Below are 27,654 nucleotides of genomic sequence, written 5' to 3'. Positions count from 1 at the left end.
AGAAGGTGTCATTTTTACCGAAAAATGCACTGTGTAGAAATGGAAGCCCCCAAAAATTGTTTCTTCAATTTTGTCGCACAATGATTTTTTTTCCCGTTTCGCTGTAGATTTTTGGGTAAAATGACTGATGTCAATACAAAGTAGAATTGGTGGAGCAAAAAAATTAGCTATCATATGGATTTTTAGGTGCAAAATTAAAAGAATTATGATTTTTTAAAGGTAAGGAGGAAAAAACGAAAGTGGAAAAACCCCGGGTCCTTAAGGGATTATCCACCATAAGGTGATTTTAGCACATACCTGGCAGACAGTAATGGACATTCTTAGGAAGGATCTGTGCTTGTCTTGGGGCTAAATGGCTATGTTGTGAGATTACCATAACACTGTGGCTAGCTTTTTGTGAACTTGTATTTCCTGTTTGACTTTTCTTTTTTTGACTACAAATCCCACAATTCCATTTTCCTTCCTCCCACACATCAGCCTCCCCCCCCCCCCAATTGAAACAGAAATGAGCTGCATCCATCAAAAGACCTGTGGTTTTCAATCAGAATGCCTACAGCTGTTGCATTAGTTGCAGTTGATCGCTCTCCCACCAAGCGATCCCTTCACCCATTGAAGCAGACAGGCTCCCTGTCATCAGCTGACTAGTGAGTCAGGTCTCGGACGCACTGCAAGCTGGGAAAAATCTGAGACAACAGTCATTTTGTATGCTGGAAAAATAAATATTGGGGTGAAAACCCTTACACACAGGTACAGACACTATATTATGAACTACACTAACTGTACAGCCCCTGTAGCATAGTCACAAATAAAATTCCTGAAATACCCCTTTAACCTCTTTAGGACATAGGACATTCTGGAACGTCCCCGCTACCTGGGCTTTAATGCCCAAGGACGTTAAGAGAACGTCCTTTTGTATTTCCGGTCTCTGCCGCGCGCCGGGCAGAGATCGGAATGGCATGTCTGCTGAAATCTTTCAGCAGGCATGCCGTGCAAATGCCGAGGGGGGGTCCCAGGACCCCCGCATGTCGGCGATCGCAGAAAATCGCATGTCAATTCAGACATGCGATTTTCTCCTATTCCGGGCTGATCGGGTCTCTGGTGACCCGATCACCCGGAAAATAGGGATGCTCTGACCTGTGTGTGACAGGCCCCAGCATCCTGCAGGGTAGGAGTGAGGTCGCAATGCTGCAATCTCCTCCCATCCCCTGACATTGGTCAGAACTGATTCTGACCAATGGCAGAGCAGGACGGTGGGTTGCCATGGAAACCCCCCCCCCCCCCCCCCCCCCCCGTTCTGCCCACCCCTGGATGTCAGGCAGAACCGGGGGAGAACATGGAGCCCGGTACCTGGAGGTGAAGACTCGTGGGGCCCGGCAATCATCGCAGATATTCACCGGACATCCCGGCTCAGGTAGGGAATCGACGGTGGGGGGGGGGGGGAGAAATGAAACTGAAAGTAAAGTGATTTTTACTGTGGCAACCACTAGGAAGGCCGAACTGCAACTCCCAGCATGCCCAGACAGCCAAAGGCTGTCTGGGCATACTGGTAGTTGTGGTTTTGCAACATCTGGAGGGTCACAGTTTGGGGACCACTGTTACAGTGGTGCCCAAACTGTATCCCTCCAGATGTTGCCAAACTACAACTCTCAGCATGCCTAGACTGCCCAGGCTTGCTGGGAGTTGTAGTTCTGTAACATCTGTCCCTTCAGATTTTGCAATTTTCATTAAATTTTTGAAAATTGCTGCTCTACTTTGAAGCCCTCTAATTTTTTCCAAAAAGTAAAAATATGTCCATTTTATGATGCCAACATAAAGTGGACATATTGTATTTGTGAATAAAAATAACATTTATTTGGAATATCCATTTTCCTTACAAGCAGAGAGCTTCAAAGTTAGAAAAATGCTAAACTTTCAAAATTTTCATGAAATTTTGGAATTTTTTACAAAAAAAGGATGCAAGTAACGCCAAAAGTTTACCACCAAAATAAAGTAGAATATGTCACGAAAAAACAACGGTGGTCAGATGTGCAAAAAACGCTCTGGTCCTAAGGTGTAAAATGGCCTGGTCCTTAAAGAGCACCTGTCATCAACAAAAACTTTTAATATGTTGTTCATAATCATTAATGAAGAGATATTGTAATATATCTTCATTAAAAAATATTAATATTTATACCATTTTTTTTTTTCATTTTATACTTTTGGCCACTAGGGGTCACTCTTCTATGCCTGGTCTGCAAGCAGCTTCCTATGCTTTTCATAGTAAGTGTACAGCTTTTAGGACTAATGCTGAAAGGGCTCTGGTCCTTCCACCGGAAGTTCAGCACTCTCAGCTCAGGACTTGCTCCCAGCCTGTGAGCTACAAGCCTGCACATGTCTCTCATATAACAGCCAGTCACCTCCCCCTCCACCCTGCTCTGTGTTCTCCCTGCCCCTCACCACACGTTATCTTATACATTGTATTATCTCACTGCACTCCCTGCTCTGTGCCCCCCCCCCCCCCCTGACATTCATCTTAATCACTGCCTCTGTAATTGCTCCCTCAGCCCCTGGTTCTCAGCATTGACTTTTTAGTGCAGAGAGACACAGGAGAGAGAGAGACAGAGGATGCCATCCTTCACCTCAGTGTTTCCCAACCAGGGTGCCTCCAGCTGTTGCAAAACTACAACTCCCAGCATGTCTGGACAGCTGTTGGCTGTCTGGGCATGCTGGGAGTTGTAGTTTTGCAACAGCTGGAGGTACCCTGGTTTGGAAACACTGCTGCAGAGGGAGAGCAGCATACAGGAAGACTGGCAGAAGCAGAGTCCCAGCCAGGCTTCATGTGACATCATGCCTGCCGGGACCCGCCTCCTTCAACCCCTCAGAAAGACAGTGCTCCTGAGCTAATGAAGAGGGATAAAAAAAGGTATTTCCACAGCGTTTTAAACCTCAATAAACAGAGGGATAGGCATAGTTAGAGAAGGGGACAGATGGGAAGGGGGATCAGGGAAAGTTTAGATGATGACAGGTACTCTTTAAGGGGTTAAGAATCCATTTTGAACCAACTGCCCCATCTTAAACCAAGTCTTTTACCACTGTAAAAAGATTTGGCCTCCATCTTCATCAAAGCAGGTAGTGGTATTTTTTTGCTTATCTCTATCGTATAAATTTTACCACTATGTAGGGAAGTTTGCCCAATGTCACTTTGCAGTGGTATTGAATTTATCATAGTGATTGTCGCCTAAAAAGTTGCATCGTCCATAAAAATAACGCACAAGAAAGCAAACCTTTTCCTTGCTTTCTGATGGCTCTTACCTAAGCATTTCCAGCTTCCAGATTCATGCAGGAGAGGCCGGGCCATGCAGCACAGGAGCCGCCAACCCTGACTCCGGTCCCAGCAGCGGCTAAAGGCTTAACTTTCTCTGCACCACTTCCCTCACCGTGGCCCGGCCCCTCCAGCACGATTCTCAGTATTCCTCCTCCCAGCAATGCTCAGCGCTGCGAGGAAGTGGTGACTTAACCCCACCTATGGTTGGATGCTGTTAATAAATGGCACAACCGTGTTGCGGGTGTATGAAGAGAGCTCAGAAACTGAGCTCTCTTCATACTGGCCGATGCCAGACATCACCGATCCGTGTGATGTCCGGCATTAACACTTTAGACGCCGTTATCAACGTTGATCACGGCATCTAAAATGCCTAAAACATATGCCGGTAGCTCAGTGGAGCTGATCGGGACACTCACGGCAAAACCCGTGGGGTCCCGATCAGCTGAGGGGGTGAGCGGGGGTTCCCTACCTGCCTCCGGCTTGTCTTATCGGCGCTCCAATAATCAGGGCCAGATTAAGACTGCCTGGAAGACGGAGCACTTCATTATGATGGGGCCCCCCCGGATAGTCCCCCTTCCCTTCCACTGAGACCTGTGGCGGGCCTGTCAAGTAAGGAACAGACTGAGACCAAAAATGGGCCTGGGTATATTAGACTATGTCCCCTTTTTATTTGGTGGGTGTGACAGGAGTCATGGTCTAAAATCACTTCAGTTCAGGTCACTCTTTCCAGCTGTTGCAAAGCTACAACACCCATTATGTCTGGAGAGCTTCAGGCATTATAGGAGTTGTAGTTTTGTAACAGCTGGAGCCTCAAATTGGGGTACAATGTCATCCATTATTACTGCAAAACTTAGAAGTGAGGAGAGACCTAATGGGACAGTCAGGAGAATACACAAACATAAAATGGCTCACAGGAGATGTCTTCTCTGTTGTCTTTCCTTTTCTTCTTCATCTGGTTCAGATGCCATGTCTTCTTCATCTGGTCCAGACGCCAGGTCTTCTCCAGCTCCATCTTCCTCTGTAAAGTCTGATGCCGGGACATCATTGGTTCCTCACTTTGCCAGCCGATCCTCATCCTCTGTATAAAGACAAGAATCATTATAACCCTACAAGAGACAGTGCTTTCTAAATATAATACTGCAAAACCCTGTGTACCCTGTATATTACACTGCCAAACCCTGTGTACTCTGTATATTATACTGCCAAACATCATGCCCTCTAAAAATAATACTCCCACACACTGTGTCTTCCGTAGTGTGCACAGAGCAGCAGCATCCCATTGAAAACAAGCAAAATTCTGCTGGCGGAAGTTCGTAGTGTGGACGAGTACTAATTTCCCCAGACCCCTAATTCCTTCTCCAGACTCCTGCTCCCAGAGACCCCTAAGGCTAGGTTTACCCCTTTTTTTACCTGCAAAAATACAGAAAAACTGCTACTGCTTTTTCCTGTGTTATGGTAATTTTTTGGCATTTTTTTCTTGTGCTTTTGCCTTCTCTGGAAACTTAGCCTTAGTCCTCCCCTGGTCCTTAAAGGGGTACTCCACCCCTAGACATCTTATCCCCTATCAAAAGGATAGGGGATAAGATGTCTAGGGGTGGAATACCCCTTTAAGTCCCCCCCTTCAACACTCCTGGTCCTTCTCCACTATTCCACTTTTCTGCACCCCCTACCCCCTCCAGTCCCCTTCACACTCCTCTGCCCCCTTTACCAAACCCACAGTTCCCCCACATTAGGTTGTAGTTCCCCAACAGTAGGTTGCAGTTCCCCCGCATTAGGTTGTAGTCCCCCCACATTACGTTGGCAGTGTCCCCCACAGACATGCAGCCTCCTATCATATACAGTGTATGGCTGGAGAACTGTATGTCTGTTTACTGCCCACTTCAGTGCTCCGACCACCGCTCCACTGGTCCGGGGTCACAATCTACTGATATGGCCTACAGGCCATATCAGTAGGTCCCGGGACCAGAGGAGCTCCTATGGGCGCACGCACAGGATGTCAGTGATGTCCCTGCGTGCGCTACCTCCCTGCGTTTCTAAAGTTATTGCGGGGCCACAGAAAGGTAACCGGGACATCCTTTTGTCCCGAAAAGATCTTTCAGGACACAGGGATGTCCTGTTAAATGTGTGTGTGTGGGGGTGTGTGTGATTTCCCTTGATCCTCAGTTTCCCCCCCTTTCCTCCCCCTTTTATCAGCCTCTGTACCATATTTACCCCCCCCGTCTCCTTTCCCATGTTTTGCCCTGCTCATCATAACCCCCCCCTGCTCATCATCCCCCCTACTCATCATTCCCCGCCTGCTCATCATTAACCCCCCTGCTCATCATTCTCCCCCCTGCTCATCATTACCCCCCCTACTCATCATTACTCCCCCCTGCTCATCATTACCCCCCCTGCTCATCATTACCCCCCCTGCTCATCATTACCCCCCCCTGCTTGTCATTACCCCCCCTGCTCATCATTCCCCCCCTGCTCATCATTCTCCCCCCTGCTCATCATTCTCCCCCCTGCTCATCATTCTCCCCCCTGCTCATCATTCCCCCCCTGCTCATCATTCCCCCCCTGCTCATCATTCCCCCCCTGCTCATCATTCTCCCCCCTGCTCATCATTCTCCCCCCTGCTCATCATTCTCCCCCCTGCTCATCATTCCCCCCCTGCTCATCATTCTCCCCCCTGCTCATCATTACCCCCCTGCTCATCATTCCCCCCTGCTCATCATTCTCCCCCTGCTCATTATTACCCCCCTGCTCATAATTCCCCTCTGCTCATCATTCTCCCCCCTGCTCATCATTACCCCCCCTGCTCATCATTACTTCCCCTGCTCATCATTACTCCCCCTGCTCATCATTCTCCCCCCTGCTCATCATTACCCCCCCTGCTCATCATTACCCCCCCTGCTCATCATTACCCCCCCTGCTCATCATTACTTCCCCTGCTCATCATTACTCCCCCTGCTCATCATTCTCCCCCCTGCTCATCATTACCCCCCTGCTCATCATTACCCCCCTGCTCATCATTACTCCCCCTGCTCATCATTACCCCCCCTGCTCATCATTACTCCCCCCTGCTCATCATTACCCCCCCTGCTCATCATTACCCCCCTGCTCATCATTACTTCCCCTGCTCATCATTCTCCCCCCTGCTCATCATTACCCCCCCTGCTCATCATTACTCCCCCTGCTCATCATTCTCCCCCCTGCTCATCATTACCCCCCCTGCTCATCATTATCCCCCCTGCTCATCATTCCCCCCTGCTCATCATTACCCCCCTGCTCATCATTCTCCCCCTTGCTCATCATTACCCCCCCTGCTCATCATTACCCCCCCTGCTCATCATTACTTCCCCTGCTCATCATTACTCCCCCTGCTCATCATTCTCCCCCCTGCTCATCATTCTCCCCCCTGCTCATCATTACCCCCCTGCTCATCATTACCCCCCTGCTCATCATTCTCCCCCTTGCTCATCATTACTCCCCCCTGCTCATCATTACCCCCCCTACTCATCATTACTCCCCCCTGCTCATCATTACCCCCCCTGCTCATCATTACCCCCCTGCTCATCATTACTTCCCCTGCTCATCATTCTCCCCCCTGCTCATCATTACCCCCCCTGCTCATCATTATCCCCCCTGCTCATCATTCCCCCCCTGCTCATCATTACCCCCCTGCTCATCATTACCCCCCTGCTCATCATTCTCCCCCTTGCTCATCATTACCCCCCCTGCTCATCATTACTCCCCCTGCTCATCATTACCCCCCCTGCTCATCATTCTCCCCCCTGCTCATCATTCCCCCCTGTTCATTATTACCCCCCCTGCTCATCATTCTCCATTCTCCCCCTGCTCATCATTAACCCCCCTGCTCATCATTCTCCCCCCTGCTCATCATTCTCCCCCCTGCTCATCATTCTCCCCCCCTGCTCATCATTCTCCCCCCTGCTCATCATTCTACCCCCTGCTCATCATTCTCCCCCCTGCTCATCATTCTACCCCCTGCTCATCATTCTCCCCCCTGCTCATCATTCTCCCCCCTGCTCATCATTCTCCCCCCTGCTCATCATTCTCCCCCCTGCTCATCATTCTACCCCCTGCTCATCATTCTCCCCCCTGCTCATCATTACCCCCCCTACTCATCATTACTCCCCCTGCTCATCATTACCCCCCTGCTCATCATTACCCCCCTGCTCATCATTCCCCCCCCTGCTCATCATTCTCCCCCCTGCTCATCATTCTCCCCCCTGCTCATCATTCTCCCCCCTGCTCATCATTACCCCCCCTGCTCATCATTCCCCCTGAACATCATTCCCCCCCCTGCTCATCATTCCCCCCTGCTCATCATTCTCCCCCCTGCTCATCATTCTCCCCCCTGCTCATCATTCTCCCCCCTGCTCATCATTACCCCCCCTGCTCATCATTCCCCCTGAACATCATTCCCCCCCCTGCTCATCATTCCCCCCTGCTCATCATTCTCCCCCCTGCTCATCATTCTCCCCCCTGCTCATCATTACCTCCCCTGCTCATCATTACCCCCCTGCTCATCATTCTCCCCTGCTCATCATTCTCCCCCTGCTCATCATTCTCCCCCTGCTCATTATTACCCCCTGCTCATCATTCCCCCCCTCCTGCTCATCATTCTCCCCCCTGCTCATCATTACTCCCCCTGCTCATCATTCTCCCCCCTGCTCATCATTACCCCCCCTGCTCATCATTACCCCCCCTGCTCATCTTTATCCCCCCTGCTCATCATTCCCCCCCTGCTCATCATTACCCCCTGCTCATCATTCTCCCCCTGCTCATCATTACCCCCCCTGCTCATCATTACTCCCCCAGCTCATCATTACCCCCCCTGCTCATCATTCTCCCCCCTGCTCATCATTCCCCCCTGCTCATTATTACCCCCCTGCTCATCATTACCCCCCCGCTCATAATTTTCCCCCCTGCTCATCATTAACCCCCTTGCTCATCATTACCCCCCCTACTCATCATAACTCCCCCCTGCTCATCATTACCCCCCTGCTCATCATTACCCCCCCGCTCATCATTACCCCCCCTGCTTATCATTACCCCCCCTGCTCATCATTACCCCCCCTACTCATCATTACTCCCCCCTGCTCATCATTACCCCCCCCTGCTCATCATTACCCCCCCTGCTCATCATTAACCCCCCTGCTTATCATTACCCCCCCTGCTCATCATTCCCCCCCTGCTCATCATTCCCCCCCTGCTCATCATTCTCCCCCTGCTCATCATTCTCCCCCCTGCTCATCATTCTCCCCCCTGCTCATCATTCTCCCCCCTGCTCATCATTACCCCCCTGCTCATCATTACCCCCCCCTGCTCATCATTCTCCCCCCTGCTCATCATTAACCCCCCTGCTCATCATTCTCCCCCCTGCTCATCATTCTCCCCCCTGCTCATCATTCTCCCCCCTGCTCATCATTACCCCCCCTGCTCATCATTACTCCCCCTGCTCATCATTACCCCCCTGCTCATCATTCTCCCCCCTGCTCATCATTCCCCCTGCTCATTATTACCCCCCCTGCTCATCATTACCCCCCCTGCTCATCATTCTCCCCCCTGCTCATCATTAACCCCCCTGCTCATCATTCTCCCCCCTGCTCATCATTCTCCCCCCTGCTCATCATTCTCCCCCCTGCTCATCATTCTCCCCCCTGCTCATCATTCTCCCCCTTGCTCATCATTACCCCCCTACTCATCATTACTCCCCCCTGCTCATCATTACCCCCCTGCTCATCATTACCCCCCCTGCTCATCATTACCCCCCTGCTTATCATTACCCCCCCTGCTCATCATTACCCCCCTGCTCATCATTCCCCCCCTGCTCATCATTCTCCCCCCTGCTCATCATTCCCCCCCCTGCTCATCATTCTCCCCCCTGCTCATCATTACCCCCCTGCTCATCATTCCCCCCTGCTCATCATTCCCCCCCCTGCTCATCATTCCCCCCTGCTCATCATTCTCCCCCCTGCTCATCATTCTACCCCCTGCTCATCATTACCTCCCCTGCTCATCATTCCCCCCCTGCTCATCATTCTTCCCCCTGCTCATCATTACCCCCCTGCTCATCATTCCCCCCTGCTCATCATTCTCCCCCTGCTCATTATTACCCCCTGCTCATCATTCCCCCCTCCTGCTCATCATTCTCCCCCCTGCTCATCATTCTCCCCCCTGCTCATCATTACCCCCCTGCTCATCATTACTTCCCCTGCTCATCATTATTCCCCCTGCTCATCATTCTCCCCCTGCTCATAATTACCCCCCTGCTCATCATTCTCCCCCCTGCTCATCATTCTCCCCCCTGCTCATCATTCCCCCCCTGCTCATCATTACCCCCCCCTGCTCATCATTCTCCCCCCTGCTCATCATTCCCCCCTGCTCATTATTACCCCCCTGCTCATCATTACCCCCCCTGCTCATCATTCTCCCCCCTGCTCATCATTCTCCCCCCTGTTCATCATTAACCCCCCTGCTCATCATTCTCCCCCCTGCTCATTATTCTCCCCCCTGCTCATCATTCTCCCCCCTGCTCATCATTACCCCCCCTACTCATCATTACTCCCCCCTGCTCATCATTACCCCCTGCTCATCATTACCCCCCCTGCTTATCATTACCCGCCCTGCTCATCATTACCCCCCTGCTCATCATTCCCCCCTGCTCATCATTCTCCCCCTGCTCATCATTCTCCCCCCTGCTCATCATTCTCCCCCCTGCTCATCATTATCCCCCCTGCTCATCATTCCCCCTGCTCATCATTCCCCCCCTGCTCATCATTCCCCCCTGCTCATCATTCTCCCCCCTGCTCATCATTCTCCCCCCTGCTCATCATTACCTCCCCTGCTCATCATTCCCCCCTGCTCATCATTCTTCCCCCTGCTCATCATTCTCCCCCCTGCTCATCATTCTCCCCCCTGCTCATCATTACCTCCCCTGCTCATCATTCCCCCCTGCTCATCATTCTCCCCCCTGCTCATCATTCTCCCCCTGCTCATCATTCCCCCCTGCTCATCATTCTCCCCCCTGCTCATCATTCTCCCCCCTGCTCATCATTACCTCCCCTGCTCATCATTCCCCCCTGCTCATCATTCTTCCCCCTGCTCATCATTACCCCCCTCCTCATCATTCTTCCCCCTGCTCATCATTACCCCCCTGCTCATCATTCCCCCCTGCTCATCATTCCCCCCTGCTCATCATTCTCCCCCTGCTCATTATTACCCCCCTGCTCATCATTCCCCCCTCCTGCTCATCATTCTCCCCCTGCTCATCATTACCCCCCTGCTCATCATTACTTCCCCTGCTCATCATTACTCCCCCTGCTCATCATTCTTCCCCCTGCTCATCATTACCCCCCTGCTCATTATTCTCCCCCTGCTCATTATTACCCCCCTGCTCATCATTCCCCCCCTCCTGCTCATCATTCTCCCCCCTGCTCATCATTCTCCCCCCTGCTCATCATTACCCCCCTGCTCATCATTACCCCCCTGCTCATCATTACCCCCCCTGCTCATCATTACTCCCCCTGCTCATCATTACCCCCCTGCTCATCATTACCCCCCCTGCTCATCATTACCCCCCCTGCTCATCATTACCCCCCCCTGCTCATCATTACCCCCCTGCTCATCATTACCCCCCCTGTTCATTATTACCCCCCCTGCTCATCATTACCCCCCTGCTCATCATTACCCCCCCTGCTCATCATCACCCCCCTGCTCATCATCACCCCCCCTGCTCATCATTACCCCCCCCCCCCCCGGCTCATCATTCCCCCCTTCAACCCCCCCTGCTCATCATTCCCCCCCTGCCAATCATTCCCCCCATCATTTCTCCCCCCTCTTCCTCCTTTTTCTATTTTTCATATTTCCTTACCTAGCCGCGCTCGGCAGGCTCAGGTGATGCGTCGGGTCTTGTGGGCTGTGACGAGTGACTTCTCCTGCGGCTCCTCTGCACAGCGTCAGCGACGTCACTCGTCATCTCCTGCAGCGCTGGGGTGTAATGAAGAAAACTGTGCCCTGCAGGAAATGATGAGTGACGTCCCTGACGCTGTGCAGAGGAGCCGCAGGAGACGTCACTCGTCACAGCCCACAAGACCCAACGCATCACCTGAGCCTGCCGAGCGCGGCCAGGTAAGGAAATATGAAATATAGAAAAAGCAGGAGGAGTCCGGGACGGGCCCACAGGAGCCGCTGCTGGTCACTGTTTTAAAGTGGCCGCGGCCGGGCTATCCGGGGGCCCCCGATCTGCTACTGAGCAGCCCGCAGGGATGTCCCGAATGTGACGGAGCCCCCTACGGGCACGGGGCCCGGAGCAGGTGCTCCATGAGCGCCAATGATGATCCGGCCCTGCCAATAATGCTGCAGCCTTAGCAGGCTGTAGTAATGGAGCGCCGATAACACTGATCAATGCTGTGCTATAGGCTCCTATAGCATAGCATTGATCAGTATCTGAATAGTTTCCATAGGGGAGTTATTTCTTAATAGTGTGTCTGCAGCTGTTACTAAACTACAACTCTCAGCATGACCAGACAGCCTTTCGCTCTCCGGGCATGCTGGGAGTTGTAGTATTGCAACAACTGGAGGCACACTGTGTAGAATTAACTGCCCTATGGGAAATTTACAAAATTTACCAAAAAATAGTTAGTAATAAATGTGATTAAACCCTACACTAAATAACATTTTAAATCACTCCCTTCCCCCCATATATAAAAAAATGTAAATCAAACAAATATGTGAAATTGCCACATGCGTAAATGGCCAAAATTTTACAATCTAACATTAAAGGAGTAGTTCAGTGACAATAAACTTATCCCCTATCCAAAGGATATAGGATGCATTAGAGATCGCGGGTGTCCGAGCGCTGTGACCCCCTGCGATCTCCTGCAGGGGGCCCCAGCAGTTTGCTGGAAGCTGATGTCCGATCCCTGCAGGGAGCCACTGCCGGCACACTACCTCCATGTATCTCTATGGGGTACATGGAGTGGCGCGGCAGCCGGCGCTCCGTGCGGGGTTGGCACTCCTCCTTTTCAGCCAAATGCTGCGGCCCCGTGCAGGAGATCGAAGGGAGTCCCAGCACTTGGACCCCCGCTATCTATAACTCATCCCATATCCTTTGGAAAAGGGATAAGTTATTTTTCACAAGACAACTCCTTTAAACCCTTAAGGACTCTGTTTCACATTAAGGTTGCAGCAAATTTTCGTTTTTGCATTTTCATTTTTTACTTCTTCCCTTCTAAAAATCATAACGCTTTAAATTTTTCACCTACAGACCCACATAAGGGCTTGTTTTTTACGTCACCAATTCTATTTTTCAAAAGAAAAAATTATTTGTGGGGTGAAATTTAAAAATGAAGTGCCAGTTTGTAACTTTTGTGGCCTTCCGTTTCTACGCAGTGCACTTTTCGTTTAAAATGACACATTATTTTTATTCTGTAGGTCCATACGGTTACAAGGATACTCAATTGATATGTTTTTATTTTAATACTTATAAACTACATGCACATTCTGATAAGAACTTGCTTTCTGAGGTGAGTTTTCAAAGTTTTACTCTCGTGCGCCAAATTTATCAATCCTGTGCAACATTTTGATAAATTAAGCACACGAAAGCAAATGCAAAGCAAAAAAAAATAAAATCACTTTCAACTAACCTTACAAAAGAAAGTTTTGATAAATTCCCTTCATATTCATTTGGTAATCTTAAGCTTCCTGAAAACATAGAGCATTGGATATATAAAATGAAAAGAAACTTGACCTTATGAAAATGGCAATTTCAATTTCCATAAGCCAGACATTAATTCAATCAAATGGAAGTGGATAGTTGATCCAAGATTTATTTATTGGAGCGTAAACAAAAAACATGGAGATGCAATGGTTGATGCATTTAAGTGGAAGGCTCCCCATTCTTCAGATCAGCATACACATTGAGAGAAGGTAAGGATATACTGTAACTAACAAAAAAAAAAGAAAAGGCACCAATTACAATAGAAGGGGCCCAAAACAACATTACATAACATTGAAGTAAATACAGGAATAATGTATAAAATAGTGTGGTGTCCCGGTATCGTATTGTATACCATACCTTGTGTGGTGGTCCCCAAAGTCAGAGTTTCTTTGTTCCAGTAGCATCCTCCTAGTGGGGTATCTCCTGATCGCCTCTTTCTTATGCAAATCTGTGGTGTTTATATGTATAAATAATTGTATATTTAATTAGTTATATAGTGTCGCAGGACCTTAGGTCACATGACTCATGTTAATTCTGGTAAGGTGTGTTGAAGGACCTTTGGAGGTCTCATGTGTGGTCACATGGTTAGACCATAATTAATTGTAAAGTGAATGACAGATGGTATGGACCAGTGAGCTTAAGGCCCGCCCCTACCCATATAAGGGAGCTGCCAGCCAATCCTTTCTCTCTTGCGCTCTTGCTCCTGAGCTGCAAAGCAAGCAGCATATCTCTTGGGTTCCAGACTAGTGGAGAGAGAGAAGTGATCTGTGCAACTTACAAAGACAAGCTTAGGCCTGAAGCCTGCCGGCCTCAGCCTGAATCTAATCGTGAGTTACGATATCAATCCCCGCTAAAGCTAGTGTGACTGCTGGACCTAAACTCAATCCCCTAAAGCCAGCGGAACAGTACTTATTCCTTTTCTAAGCTCAAAACTCACAAGGTCCCAACCAACTGTCAGGATCGTAATAGACTCTTGTGCAAAGACTGTTCCTGTTTAATGTTGCACAAAAGCTACAGTAAAGATTCCGACAGTTTTCTGAAAACCTCCGGTTGTGGACAATCATTTATTATACCTCCCTATCGTTCTTGGGACGGGTGGCGATAGGACAAGCATATACAGAGGAGCCCGCACCCTGGCATCACGAGTGATAAGGGTTAAACAAGCACCCTTTAGTTACCGCAAAGCTACACCCCATATACCCTACACCCCCAGGCTACCACAATAGCATCATGAGCATGGTATAATCATCTAGAAATTATCCAGTGATAGGTAGATAAACAAAACGTTATGAGCGTACAGACCGTATCAGTGCCCAATTGCCTCTTGACAACGCTACTTCGGTAGTGAAACATGTTGAGGGGGGCCATTAAGATTTTATCTAGACACCAGTGTCCTGCTATCAAAGGCATACGGGTGTTACTGCAGGCAATCTATTTTGCCTACTAGTCACATAAATGTTACAATGAGTTCTATATCAGGACAGTATGGCGAATGTGAATTTTAAACAAGTTTAGTGTGCAGAAACAAATAATAAAAGTCGCACTTTTAAATTTATGTTAGGTATTTGGGAAATTAGGGTATTTTTGGGTTACCCGAGGGTAACCTATAAGTAAGTGGTTTAAGTTTCCACCCTCCATATACCAATCTCCATCAGTTTCTTTTGAGCATAAAGACCGTAATATGACGTAATATGTGGCATGTCCAGGGCAGTAGCAGCGATTATGTACTAGCAAGAACGCATCGCTAAGGGAATAGATCACGTGACTGGTAATGGCCAATCATGCTGCTGGGGAGTGGTCTTGAGAGACGTCAGGGTCACGTGCCCAAAGCAAGGTGACAGGACATGTCTCTTTAAAAAACCCTAGAAACTGCCAGTGAATTGTCACATACAGCGAAACCTCTTTTAGAAGACCACCCAAAATTGCATTAAAAAGTTGTCTTCTGTGGGAGTGGTCTTCCAAAAAAGGCCACTTTACATAAAGTATGGTGGATTGAGAAAGAGGTAAGAGGTAAGATTTAGGGAAAAGGAGTTTTTAACCTTAAGCATGAATGTTTGGCAAACATATATCTTAAAGAGTACCTGTCGGCAAACTAAACTTTTAATATATTGTTCCTTATAAAATTATAAGGCACTTTGCTATTTACTTGCTGTTAAGATTTTCCACCTATATATGTTTTTAATGTGATTGAAAAAACGGCCACTAGATGGCTCTTTTCTGTTCCCTGCGCAAGTCAAACAGTCAGTTTGGTCTCCTCCCGGCCTGCCAGGAGACCAAACTCAGGTAATTGTTGGGCATGGTGAGGCACATGTCTCACAGGCTTCAGTGATGTCGCGCCTGCTGGGGAATGCCCCCTTTCTCCTCCTGGGAGCTCACACAATGTGAGTGAGGGGAAAGGTATGATACTGAGCTTTTTAAAGCTCGGAAATTTTTTTTAAGGGCAGGAGGGGTGTTAGAAGTAGTTAGGGAATATAATGTGAGGTAGTTTAGAAAATATGGTTTGATGACAGGTACTCTATAAATATGGCAAGGAATTAAAATGTTTATACCAATAAGTTAGGTAAATATGCTATGTGTGTAAATATATTCAAGAACAATTTAGATAACTGTAACTGCTCTATCACAAACAACCCAATATACTAACCTTGGGAGACATAATATAGGTGTATACTGCCCTCTAGTTGTAACTAGATTGTAGGTATGCGCTGGACAGAGAGATTTTAATAAAATAAAGATAGAATTATATAAATGATATAAAGAAACTTCATTAACTGTCGATTCCAAATAATAACTTAAGTACTGGCGAAGAGAACAATCTAATAAATGCTGGTTGCCAGGGTTTTTTTTTATTTTTACATTTCTCTTTTCTTCAGAAAGGAGATGAAGTGTTAATTTCTAACAATAATTTCTTCCTTAGGCTAGGTTCACATGGCCGTTTGCATCCGACCCATTAAGGGACCGATCGGACACTGAAATGGGTCGGATGAGAATGGCTACTACCAGGTCATGACGGACCCCATTCACTTGATTGAGGTCTGTCAGTGACCCAGCAATTTTACAGGATTTTAGCGGAGAAAAAAAATATGCACTATTTTTTTCTCCACTAAACTCCCGTCCTTCTGGCCGGATGGCCGACAGAACTCCATATAGCGGTGTCCGACGCAATGTGATCGAGGTCTTAGTACTACTAACAGCACAAGAAAGATGTATTTCTGCCCCTGTGACCTGTTAGTACGGCAGAATTTTTTATGAAAACATTTTAATGAACAATTATTTAACCCCTTAAGGACTTAAAAATCATAACCCTTTCAATTTTGCACCTAAAAATCCATATGATGGCTTATTTTTTGCACCACCAATTCTACTTTGCAGTGACATCAGTCATTTTACCCAAAAATCTACAGCGAAACGGAAAAAAAAATCATTGTGTGACGAAATTTAAGAAAAAACACAATTTTGTAACTTTTGGGGGCTTCCGTTTCTACGCAGTGCATATTTCGGTAAAAATTACACCTTAACATTATTCTGTAGGTCCATACGATTAAAATGATACCCTACTTATATAGGTTTGATTTAGTCGTACTTCTGGAAAAAATCATAACTACATGCAAGGAAATTTATACGTTTAAAATTGTAATCTTCTGACCCCTATAACTTTTTTATTTTTCTGCGTATGGGTCGGTATGAGGGCTAATTTTTTGTGCCGTGATCTGACGTTTTTAGCGGTACAATTTTTGTATTGATCGGACTTTTTGATCGCTTTTTATTTATTTTTTCATAATATAAAAAGCGACCAAAAATACGTTATTTTGGACTTTGGAATTTTTTTGCGCATACGCCATTGACCGTGCGGTTTAATTTAATGATATATTTTTATAGTTCGGACATTTACGTACGCGGCGATACCACATATGTTATTTTTATTTACACAGTTTTTTTTTTTTTTGTTATGGGAAAAGGGGGGTGATTTGAACTTTTATTAGGGAAGGGGTTAAATGACCTTTGTTAACTTTATTTTTTCACTTTTTTTTTGCATTGCTATAGCTTCCATGGGGAGCTATATCACTGCACACACTGATCTCCTATGCTGATCCCTGCAGAGCCATAGCTCTGCACGGATCAGCGAGATAGGGGCTCGATTGCTCAAGCCTGTAGTTCAGGCTTGGAGCAATCAAACCCCGATCGGACGCCGCGGACACAGATAAGGAGACCTCCGCCTGCGTCCCAGCTGATCGGAACATCACGACTGAGCTGCCGGGAAGTGTTTACTTTCGTTTTCAGACACGGCGGTCAACTTTGATCGCCGCGTCTGAAGGGTTAACAGCGCGCGGCACAACGATCGGTGCCGCACGCTGTTAGCCCAGGGTCCCGGCTAACAGCCGGGACCGACCCGGTGTGATGCGGGGTCACGGCGTGACCCCGTTTTTCACACCGGGAGCGGGCTCAGGACGTACAGGTACGTCCTAAGTCCTTAAGGGGTTAATTGCTTCTCGGCCTTTTGGCTAAGATCAAGGATAGTACCTTCCCTGTTAGTTGGTGGTATGGTAGACCACCAATGCAGCATGGGGAACCACACAGAGTCGGACAGGTATATCAGGGTCAGCAGTATGATATGGCAGCAGACCCTAAAGTGACCTGTTCCCTACTGGATCTCACACTAAGGTTCGGGTAGAGTAAGAGCCAAGGTGCAAAAGGGCCCTGGAAGTGGTGACCCCAGGGTGCTGGAATTCACTTTGGAGTAGCGACCCCACTTGAAAGAAGGCACATAGAATGCACTTTTAACTCTCACTCTTCTGAGCACTCACCTCCAGCGTTCCGGCCTTCTGGCTCTTGATCTGCAGAAGAATTTATATAGATCAGGCCTGATATCCAGGCAGTATTACACTGGAGAGAAAATAAGATTTGTTGCTCACGGAACTGTATCGTACAGGAATTTGGCATGGAAATTCTGCTGCAGCATAGTCCCGTTGAATTCAACAGGATTCTGCTGCACTGTGCACACAACGGAATTTCCATGCCAGATGATTTTTTTACAGCACGGAAATTCCCATTACTGTATCTGCAGAAACAATGAACCCGTTCAATCTTTCTACAGACACCGCACAAAATGCATAGCATTCTAGGAGACGGCTGTCCGCACAGAGATTCTCTGTACAGAAATTCAGTAGCGTGAACATGGCGTTAGAATACAAACAGATATATAAATATTACAAAGATCATAAGACATTTTAAGCAGTTTATGTACAATATAATAGAATATGTAAATAAACAGGGCTTTATATAGGACACATGGTCACACATTTAGACTGGAAGAAAGGGGATTTTTCTAAGGCAAAGGAAAAAAACAATAAAGATGTGCAATCCTCTGCCTGCAGATGTCTTTTTGAGAGAGTCTGAACAGACGTTTAAAGAGCAACTGGACGAATACTTGCTAAAACATAACATTAAAGGGGTACTCCGGGGAACTAAATCCATAGCCCATTCTTTCCCTCTCACCAACCTATGAATTTGTCTAAATATAATTCATTAGCTATATACAACAGTTTTCCTCTTTTAGCTGTCACTTACATGCAGGAAGTGAGAGAAAAATTCATTTTTTAGATCCACATTGTCTTCTCAGTGAGAGCAGCCCCTCCCATCAAGACAACATCACCTGATCTATGTCTGATTTTTGATTGGGCTAGCACAGACAGGGGTTATTTACTGTAAGAGCATTAAGACTGTGGAACTCTCTTCCAGAGAAGGTGGTCATGGTGAACTCAATAAAAGATAACAGAACGTTGATCCAGGGATTTATTCTGATGCCATATTTGGAGTTGGGAAGGAATTTATACCTCTAGTATGAGGGTTTTTTGCCTTCCTCTGGACCCAACTCGGGAGGAACTCATTAGGGATATAGGATGAATTTTATGAACTCTGGTCTTTTTTCACACCAATAAAATAGTAATCACAGCCCTGGGAGTATAATACAGAACCATTACTGTCTGGGCTCCCTATCTTTCAACCCCTGCCTCAAAAAGTTGTATATCCTGTATTCCCATATATATATATTAATGCAACACATTTAGTGTCCACCCACAATGCCCCATATAAAATCATATCCCCTTATATAAAATATTTTTTCTCAAACTGTCCCATATAAACTTTATGAAAAAGAATACACCTCGAAAAGTGTATATATAAATACTTACTGCTCCCCTTGCCCCGCTCCCTCACACCAATCGGTACCTATGGTCCCCCTTTTCTCCCTTATTGAACCCCATATCCCCCTGTCATACTAATGGTGCCCCTCAAAGTGCCCCATAATATTGATGACCAACCTTTTCATAGTCTGCTCCGGGTCCCCATGGGCTCCCACTCTCTCAGAGAAAGTAAGATATCATAAGGCAGCCCTGTGTTTCCAGCTTCCTCTTCCTTTGCGCTGCTTCACCAGGCTGTGCCTGGGCTCCGTCACTCTTTGACCATCCTGATGCCACATGTCTACACAGCCCATCCCCGCTCGAGGGTTGATGTCACCCGATGTGGCAAAAAAAGGTGTCACCCCATACCCCTTCTTCCCCTAAAGTAATTTTTTAGCCTGTTGTGATGCCCGCGGTGTAGCACGTTGCAGAAAATAATTTCCGGTATAATAATTAAATATATCAACTGTCACAGAATGGGAAGGTGCAGAAGAAATTTTTACCATTTAATACTACAGCTCCCAGAATCACCTAAGCAGTGGTAAGGTTATGCTGAGAGTTGTAGTTTCACTCGTCATAACTGTAGAACTTACAAGTGACTACAGCTCAGATGGGACATAGTGAGAAGAATACACAATGATATCAGTGACTACAGGTGACGTCTTCTCTTTAGTGAGGACAATACACAATGATATCAGTGATTACAGGTGACGTCTTCTCTATAGTGAGGAGAATACACAATGATATCAGTGATTACAGGTGACGTCTTCTGTATAGTGAGGAGAATACACAGTGATATCAGTGACTACAGGTGACGTCTTCTCTATAGTGAGGAGAATACACAATGATATCAGTGATTATAGGTGACGTCTTCTCTATAGTGAGGAGAATACACAATGATATCAGTGACTACAGGTGACGTCTTCTCTATAGTGAGGAGAATACACAATGATATCAGTGACTACAAGTGACGTCTTCTCTATAGTCTTTCCTTATCTATAGGGGCATAATCGTGGCGCCCGCACTCAGCCGTATTCGGGAACCGTATTTAATGTATGTCTATGAGCCGACCGGAGTGAACAGCAGCCTCCGGTCAGCTTCGTTTTCGGCCGTATGCGGTTTCTCGACCGCAGTCAAAAACGTGGAACCGTATTTAACAAAACGTGGTGTGAACCCAGCCTTAGTCTTCTTTCTGAAGAAAATGACGCCCAGATGGCTCCTTCATTTGTCAGTGAATTCTGATCTTCTATATGAAAACAATAATTATTATAATAAAGCTACACTGTATCCCCTGAATATAATACTACCACACACTGTGCTCTCTGAATATAAACCCGCCACACACTGTACCTCTGAATATAATACTACCACACACTGTGCTCTCTGAATATAATACTACCACACACTGTGCTCTCTGAATATAATACTATCAAACACTGCACTCTCTGAATATAATACTAGCACATACTGCGCTCTCTGAATATAATACTACCACACACTGTGCTCTCTGAATATAATACTACTACACACTGCACCTTCTAAATACAATACTGTAATGTATTGTGGCCCATAAATATCGTAGCACCCCAGAAATTCCTTCATAATATAAACCATACCTCTAAAATGCAAAACATTCTGTGCGCCTCATAAATAGTAATAATGCCCAATCTTGTCCCCCACATATAATAATTATGACCCGTCCTGCACCCTCACATAATAATAATGTCTGACCTGTTTCCCCCCAAATAATAATGCCCTCTGTCCTCTGCCCCTCACATATGCCTCCTGTGCTGTGCCCCTTACACATAATGCCACCGTCATGCCCCCCTCACATATAATGCCCCCTGTCCTGTGCCCCAACATATAATGACCCTGTCATGCCCCCCTCACATATAATGCCCCCTGTCCTGTGCCCCAACATATAATGCCCCCGTCATGCTCCCCTAATATATAATGCCCCCTGTGCTGTGCCCCTCACATATAATGACCCCTGTGATGTGATCCTCACATATAATATGAGGGGAGCATGACGGGGGCATTATGTGCAAGGTGCACAGCACCTGTGCTGTGCCCCTCACATATATTGTGCCCCTTACGTATAATGCTCCCCTGTGGGGCTGGACTGGGGGCATTCTATGTGAGGGTCACATCACAGGGGGCATTATATGTTGGGGCACAGGACAGGTGGCATTATATGTGAGGGTCACATCACAGGGGGCATTATATGTTGGGGCACAGGACAGGGGGCATTATATTTGAGGGTCACATAACAGGGGCATTATATGTTGGGGCACAGGACGGGGCATTATATGTGAAGGTCACATGATGAGAGCATTATATGAGGGGCACAGCACAGGGGGCATTATATGTTAGGGGAGCAAGATGGGGGCATTATATGTTGGGGCATAGGACAGGGGGCATTATATGTCATGCTCCACTAACATATAATGCCCCCTCTGATGTGCCCCTTACATATAATGCCCCCTGTCCAGTGCCCCAACATATAATGCCCCCTGTGATGTGCCCCAATATATAATGCCCCCTGTGATGTGACCCTCACATATAATGCCCCCAGTCCAGCCCCACAGGGGGGCATTATACGTAAGGGGCACATTATATGTGAGAGACACATGACAGGGGTCATATATAACTTAGATTTTGTTCCCCCGCTAAAAATCTTCTTCTTACTTGCAGCGTCACACAGGCAGCTCAGTGTGCACTACAGATGAGCCGAGCAACGAGCCGCGGGGACGGGATCTTCCGGCGCGATAATGTGATGTCATCGCGCCGGCCTGTCAGCACTTGGTATAGAGTCCCCGCAGCCGCGCCGAGCCGGCAAAAAGGTAAATAAACAGTGAATGAGGGAGCGGGAGCTGACATGAATGGAGGGGACGGGGAGCCCGACCGGAGATGGCAGGGGGTCCCAGTGGCCAGCCCTTCCTGCGATCAGGCATCTTATCCCCTATCCTTTGGATAAGTTATTGCAAAATAAACTCACCCTGCAAAAAAAAATAAAAAGCCTCAAATGGCAGCACAGAAAATAAAGAAAAAAGTTCAGCTAATAAAACGTGGAGAGGCACAAAGTGGTCAGCATTGTCTTGGTAAAAAAACGAAAGATCCTCTTTCCCTCCTATCCAGTGCACACATTTACTTTCTGTTCAGTCCCTTTTACTTTCATTTTCCAGTAATGCTTCCACTGAGAGGTAAGACCGCACTCTTCTCCGTAATATATGAAGTCTATATGGAATATTACAGCAAGGGATTTATCTGTACAGGGCTTGGTCTCTTTAACCTCTATACACTTAGAATGTATTAGGACTATTTTAGCTGCTTCAGTCTCTATAGGAATATCTGTCATTTTAGCTGTTTGCAAGTTTGTCCTTCTTAAATTCTAAGTACATTTAATGACAATGACCATGCTATATACCAGTGGTCTCCAACCTGCGGACCTGCAGATGTGGCAAAACTACAACTCCCAGCATGCCAGGACAGCCAACGGCTGTCCTGGCATGCTGGGAGTTGTAGTTTTGCCACATCTGGAGGTCCGCAGGTTGAAGACCACTGCTATATACATATCTTTCAAAGCGATGGATACATGTGATATGATAAGGAAAAAAAAAAAACTTTATTAACCCCTTGATGACAATGATAAGTCAATTTTCATTTTTGTGGTTTCATTTTTTCTCATTGCCTTCTATAAGCCATAACCTTTTCAATTTTCCTTGTATAGGGCTATATGGTGACTCATTTTATACACAGCCAATTTTACTTTATAATGACACTTCTCATTTTACTGCAAAATCTTCGACAAAAAAAAAAAACATTTGTGGGGGAGGGGAAACCTGCAATTTAGCAAATTTTAGTAGGCTTCATGTTTACGCAGTACACTTTACAGTACAAATGACATGTTCATTTTATTCTGTAGGTCATTACTATTACAACGATCCCCAATTTATATAGGTTTTGTTTTATTTTGCTACTTTGAATTTTTTTTTACTTTAATCACTTAAGGACCAAGCCCATTTTGACCTTAAGGACCAGAGCAATTTTTGGAAATCTGACCCCTGTCACTTTAAGCATTAAAGGGGTACTCCGGTGGAAAACTTTTTTTTTTAATTTTTTTAAATCAACTGGTGCCAAAAAGTTTAACAGATTTGTAAATTACTTCTATTAAAAAAAAAATCTTAATCCTTCCAGTACTTATTAGCTGCTGAATACTAAAGAGGAAATTATTTTCTTTTTGAATTTCTTTTCTGTCTGTCCACAGTGCTCTCTGCTGACACCTCTGTCCATTGTAGGAACTGTCCAGAGCAGCATATGTTTGCTATGGGGATTTGCTCCTGCTCTGGACAGTTCCTGACATGGACAGAGGTGTCAGCAGAGAGCACTGTGGACAGACAGAGAAGAAATTCAAAAAGAAAATAATTTCCTCTGCAGTATTCAGAAGCTAATAAGTACTGGAAGGATTAAGATTTTTTAATAGAAGTAATTTACAAATGATTCTTAGGGTACATTCCCACACGGCGTATTTGCTGCGTATTTGCTGCTGCGTATTTTATTTTCTCTGTTGAAGTCAATGGGTAGGAAAATACGCAGCACCAAATACGCAGCAAATACGCAGCAAAATACGCCGTGTGGGAACGTACCCTTAGATTGTTTTTTCGTGATATGTATTTTATTCAAAAGCAGCAGTATTTCCCACTTGATTCATGTATATGTTTATGGTATTTTAGATATTACTACATTTTAATATTCTATTATAACTGCCTAACCTGAAGTAAGCCACAAGGGCCCTGTGGCTTATCTGAAGTTTTTTTTTATTGTGTCTATTCATATAATAAATCCGCTATTTGAGAAATTGATTCCATCTAACTTGGAGCACTGTACTTTTTTATACTTTATGTTGGCATCATAAAGTTGACATGTTTTTACTTTTTGAAGACATCAGAGGGCTTCAAAGTTTAGCAGCAATTTTCCAATTTTTCACAAAAATTTCAAAATCGGAATTTTTCAGGGACCAGTTCAGTTTGAAGTGAATTTAAGGGCCCTTCATATTTGAAATACCACATAAAGGACCCCATTATATAAACTGCACCCCTAAAAGTATTCAAAATGACATTCAGAAAGTTTGTTAACCCCTTAGATGTTTAACTGGAATAGCAGCAAGGTGAAGGGGAAAATTCAAAATCTTCATTTTTTACACTCGCATGTTCTTGTAGAGGTAAGAGGAGAAAAAGCCCCACAAAATGTGTAACCCAATTTCTCTCGAGTAAGGAAATACCTCATATGTGTAAGTCCCAGGACGCCAGGGCGCACCTGTATGCCCTGTGTCCTGGTGGGGTTAATAAATAAATGAATGAATAAATAAATAAGCTTAAAATTGTCCTATTCTGACCCCTATAACTTTTTTATTTTTCCAATCTACCGAAGTCTGTGAGGGCTCATTTTTTCTCACCATAGACTATTGTTTTTATCAGTATAATTTTAGTTTGGATGGAACTTTTTGATCACCTTTTATTAATTTTTATTTGATATTTAGTATGACCAAAAAATGCCAGCAATTCTGGCATTTGGTATTTTTTTCTGTTTACACTATTTACAGTGCTACATCCTAAACATTAAATTTTAATAGTTCGGATAATTCCACACATGGTGATACCAAATCAAGTTGTTTTTTTTGCTTCCTTTTTTATTTGAAATATGGGAGAAGGGGGCAATTTCAATTTTTATTAGTGAAGGGGATTTTCTATGATTGAAATTTTTTAAAATTATATTTACACTTTTTAATTGCTTTTAGGCAATGTCTGCATGCACAGGCAGAAGATGCCGGCACTAGGACCACTCGGAAATGCGCTGTCTCATAATGCAATGCAATCCAATGCATTTCCATGCAGACTACACAAAAAGAATAGACATGTCTATTTTTTTGTGCAGACTTCAGAATCTGGATTTCCGAAGCAGAAACATCTGCATGCAGAAATTCTGCCGTGTGCACAGCATAGCAGAATCCCTTTGATATCAATGGGACTCTGCTGCTGCCGAATAGCAAAAAAAATATATATTTGCAAATGTATACATCTGTCAGAAAATTCTTATATCCGTTAATTTTTAGTTAACCACAATTTCCTCGTCACACTTTTGTAACACACATTGGTTTGTAAAGATCTCTCAGCAAACCACAGTACACTGTCAATAATGGAGGACCACATACCCAGCCACTTCCTTTAAGGCATTTTAAAATAAATGATATCTTCTATGAAGGCCCAGTCTTAAAGGGGTTGGATCTTTTCATTTTTAAATTTTGTTTAGTTAAAAAGATCAGTAACTTTGTATTATGAACCCTAAATGTAGCCTGTCTGCACATTTAAGCATGTTACGCCGTCACGCCCCCTCCCATAGACTTGCATTGAGGGAACGGGTGTGACGTCACATGGGGGCAGAGTCCTGACGTCACGGTCTTCCGTTCCCGGAGTCGCGACTCAGACCCTCCAGCGGTTCCGGTGAGAACACAGGTGGGTGCCGCATGCAATAATGCGGGGGTCCCCAGCGGTGGGACCCTCGCGATCAGTCATCTTATCCCCTAGCCTTTGGATAGGGGATAAGATGTCTAGGGTGGGAGTACCCCTTTAATTCTTTTTACACATGGTTTGCATATTTTATTAATGCAGCCAGGATTGTAAAATGTAGATGTCTATTTAGTGTTATACAGCTGATACCTGCGAGCAGCAGCCAACATTAGAGATAACTCTTTTCCCAGCCAAATAACCTAGACACTGCTGTCAATAGCAAGGGCCCCCTCTGTACCCCAATTAGCACCCCTGTGGTGTTAAAAGAGGGGTGGTAAGTTAGAGGCCTAGTCAAGGCCAAAAAATAAAAAAAAGTTAAATAAGCTTTTATCAAAATAAAAGAACACAATTAATAATTTTCATTTATCATATAAAAAAAAATTATACAAAACAAACATAATTGGTTTCGTGATATGGTACAGTTTCCTGATATGCCCTTCCGTTCCTGAGATATGTGGGTTTATAGTTTGTCTGACAACTTATTAAATCCGTCAGATGGGCATGAACCTTATTTTAGTAATGGCAGTGACTGGTGATAGGCGGGATTATATAGCCAGAGGGTGTAAATGTTTTAACTGTATAATCCCGCCCGCCCACATATCAGGTCACCCTACGATATTTAATGGTATTGCAATCCCATATTTTTTGGGTTGACCACAGGTTCTCTATAAATGACTTTACAAATACTTTTGATGCAGCTTCGGCCACCATGCTGTGGCCTGGAGAATTTTTTTTTAGGTGAATCTGTATTGATCAGAACTGCTGCAAATTTTACCTGCAGATCTGTAGCTCGTAATGTTGTGGATTTGTGACTTACTTTATCACGTTTTGTGTGTAGTTCATATGCAACAAGTGTGATTTTTGCTGTGTATTTAAAAAAAAATCTACTTTAAAAAAATTAAACAGAAGTAGAATCACCCAAGTGGTATGTACTCAGTAAGAGTGCCTAGGGCAATACGAGCCATTAATAGGACCCTGCAAGTATGCTATATGTGCATTAAAATCAAGGTGTAAACAGTTCCTAACTTGCACAATTTAACATAAATGACACTGAAAGCACACACAGGGTACAGCACATTATCTGGAGAAGATTTGGTCAAACAATTCAAATTCTCTGCCTGGTTTGGAGACTGCACAAAAAAGCAAGAAAACGAAAATAAAAAGTTTTTATCCTTTTATGCCAGGTAATTCTATTTTGCCTTTCGGTATAACAAAAGGCCACACCCATATCAGCCAGGAAGGGACTTTCCTTCTTTTATTTACTTTCTGTTTTAAGGTAGTATCGATTTTGTTGTGAAGATAGTAACATGCTCCATAGACTTCAAAAAAAGAATTAAAAGTAAGTAAAAACTCTGTGTGAATATTGTATAGAAGAAAATAATCAAAAATTTAGGTTTGTACAAAGCTGTTTTACAAATTCTGCTGGTTGCACGTGGATCCAGACGGTAGTTTCTATCAGCCCCATTTTTAGATAGACAAGGGTACAGCTTAGATTTATGTTACTTATATCTAAGCTCGTATAAAATTCACTGTTCTCTTGCAGCACTAATAAAGTGGAATTCTGAAGTTATCTGTAGACCTAAATGGACTAAAATACATCTTGTGAATTATGGCTTTCCATAAATGAGAGATTTTTTTTTCCAAAAAAAATACTTTGAGGGGAGAGTACATCTTTATAACAAGGGCCTATGTAAAATGGAAATAAGAGGCAACAAAAGTACATTAGGGCTCCATAGAAGCATGTAAATGTCCTGGTATGGCTGTACGGCGCCTTGAAGTATACCTGCTATTTAAAAAAAAAAAAAAAAAAAAACTTTTGACATGTTACACAGACAGACATGCCAAAAGTTTTGATCGGTCAGAGTCTCATTGCTG

At 45.4% G+C, this 27,654-nt stretch overlaps 1 protein-coding gene across 10 annotated transcripts in view; it reads left to right on the top strand.

Annotated features, from left to right (window-relative positions):
• Positions 1 to 27,654, top strand: part of NLRC5 (NLR family CARD domain containing 5) — a 247,515-nt gene that overhangs the window by 14,045 nt on the left and 205,816 nt on the right. For 7 of the 10 annotated variants that reach the window (XM_056526173.1, XM_056526171.1, XM_056526178.1 and 4 more), the window contains exon 2: positions 21,908 to 22,056. The exons of 1 other annotated variant lie outside the window; for it this stretch is intronic. The gene's annotated coding sequence lies outside the window, so the exon portion shown is untranslated. Of the gene's footprint in view, positions 1 to 21,907; positions 22,057 to 24,366; positions 24,435 to 27,065; positions 27,119 to 27,654 lie in introns of those variants that run through there. 2 more of the 10 variants (XM_056526175.1, XM_056526176.1) reach the window with 2 other exon arrangements.

This window comes from Hyla sarda, chromosome 6 (assembly GCF_029499605.1).
Source record: "Hyla sarda isolate aHylSar1 chromosome 6, aHylSar1.hap1, whole genome shotgun sequence".
Lineage (NCBI taxonomy): Eukaryota > Metazoa > Chordata > Amphibia > Anura > Hylidae > Hyla > Hyla sarda.
Note: the sequence above shows the minus strand (reverse complement) of the source record. Positions and strands in the feature narration are given on the sequence as shown.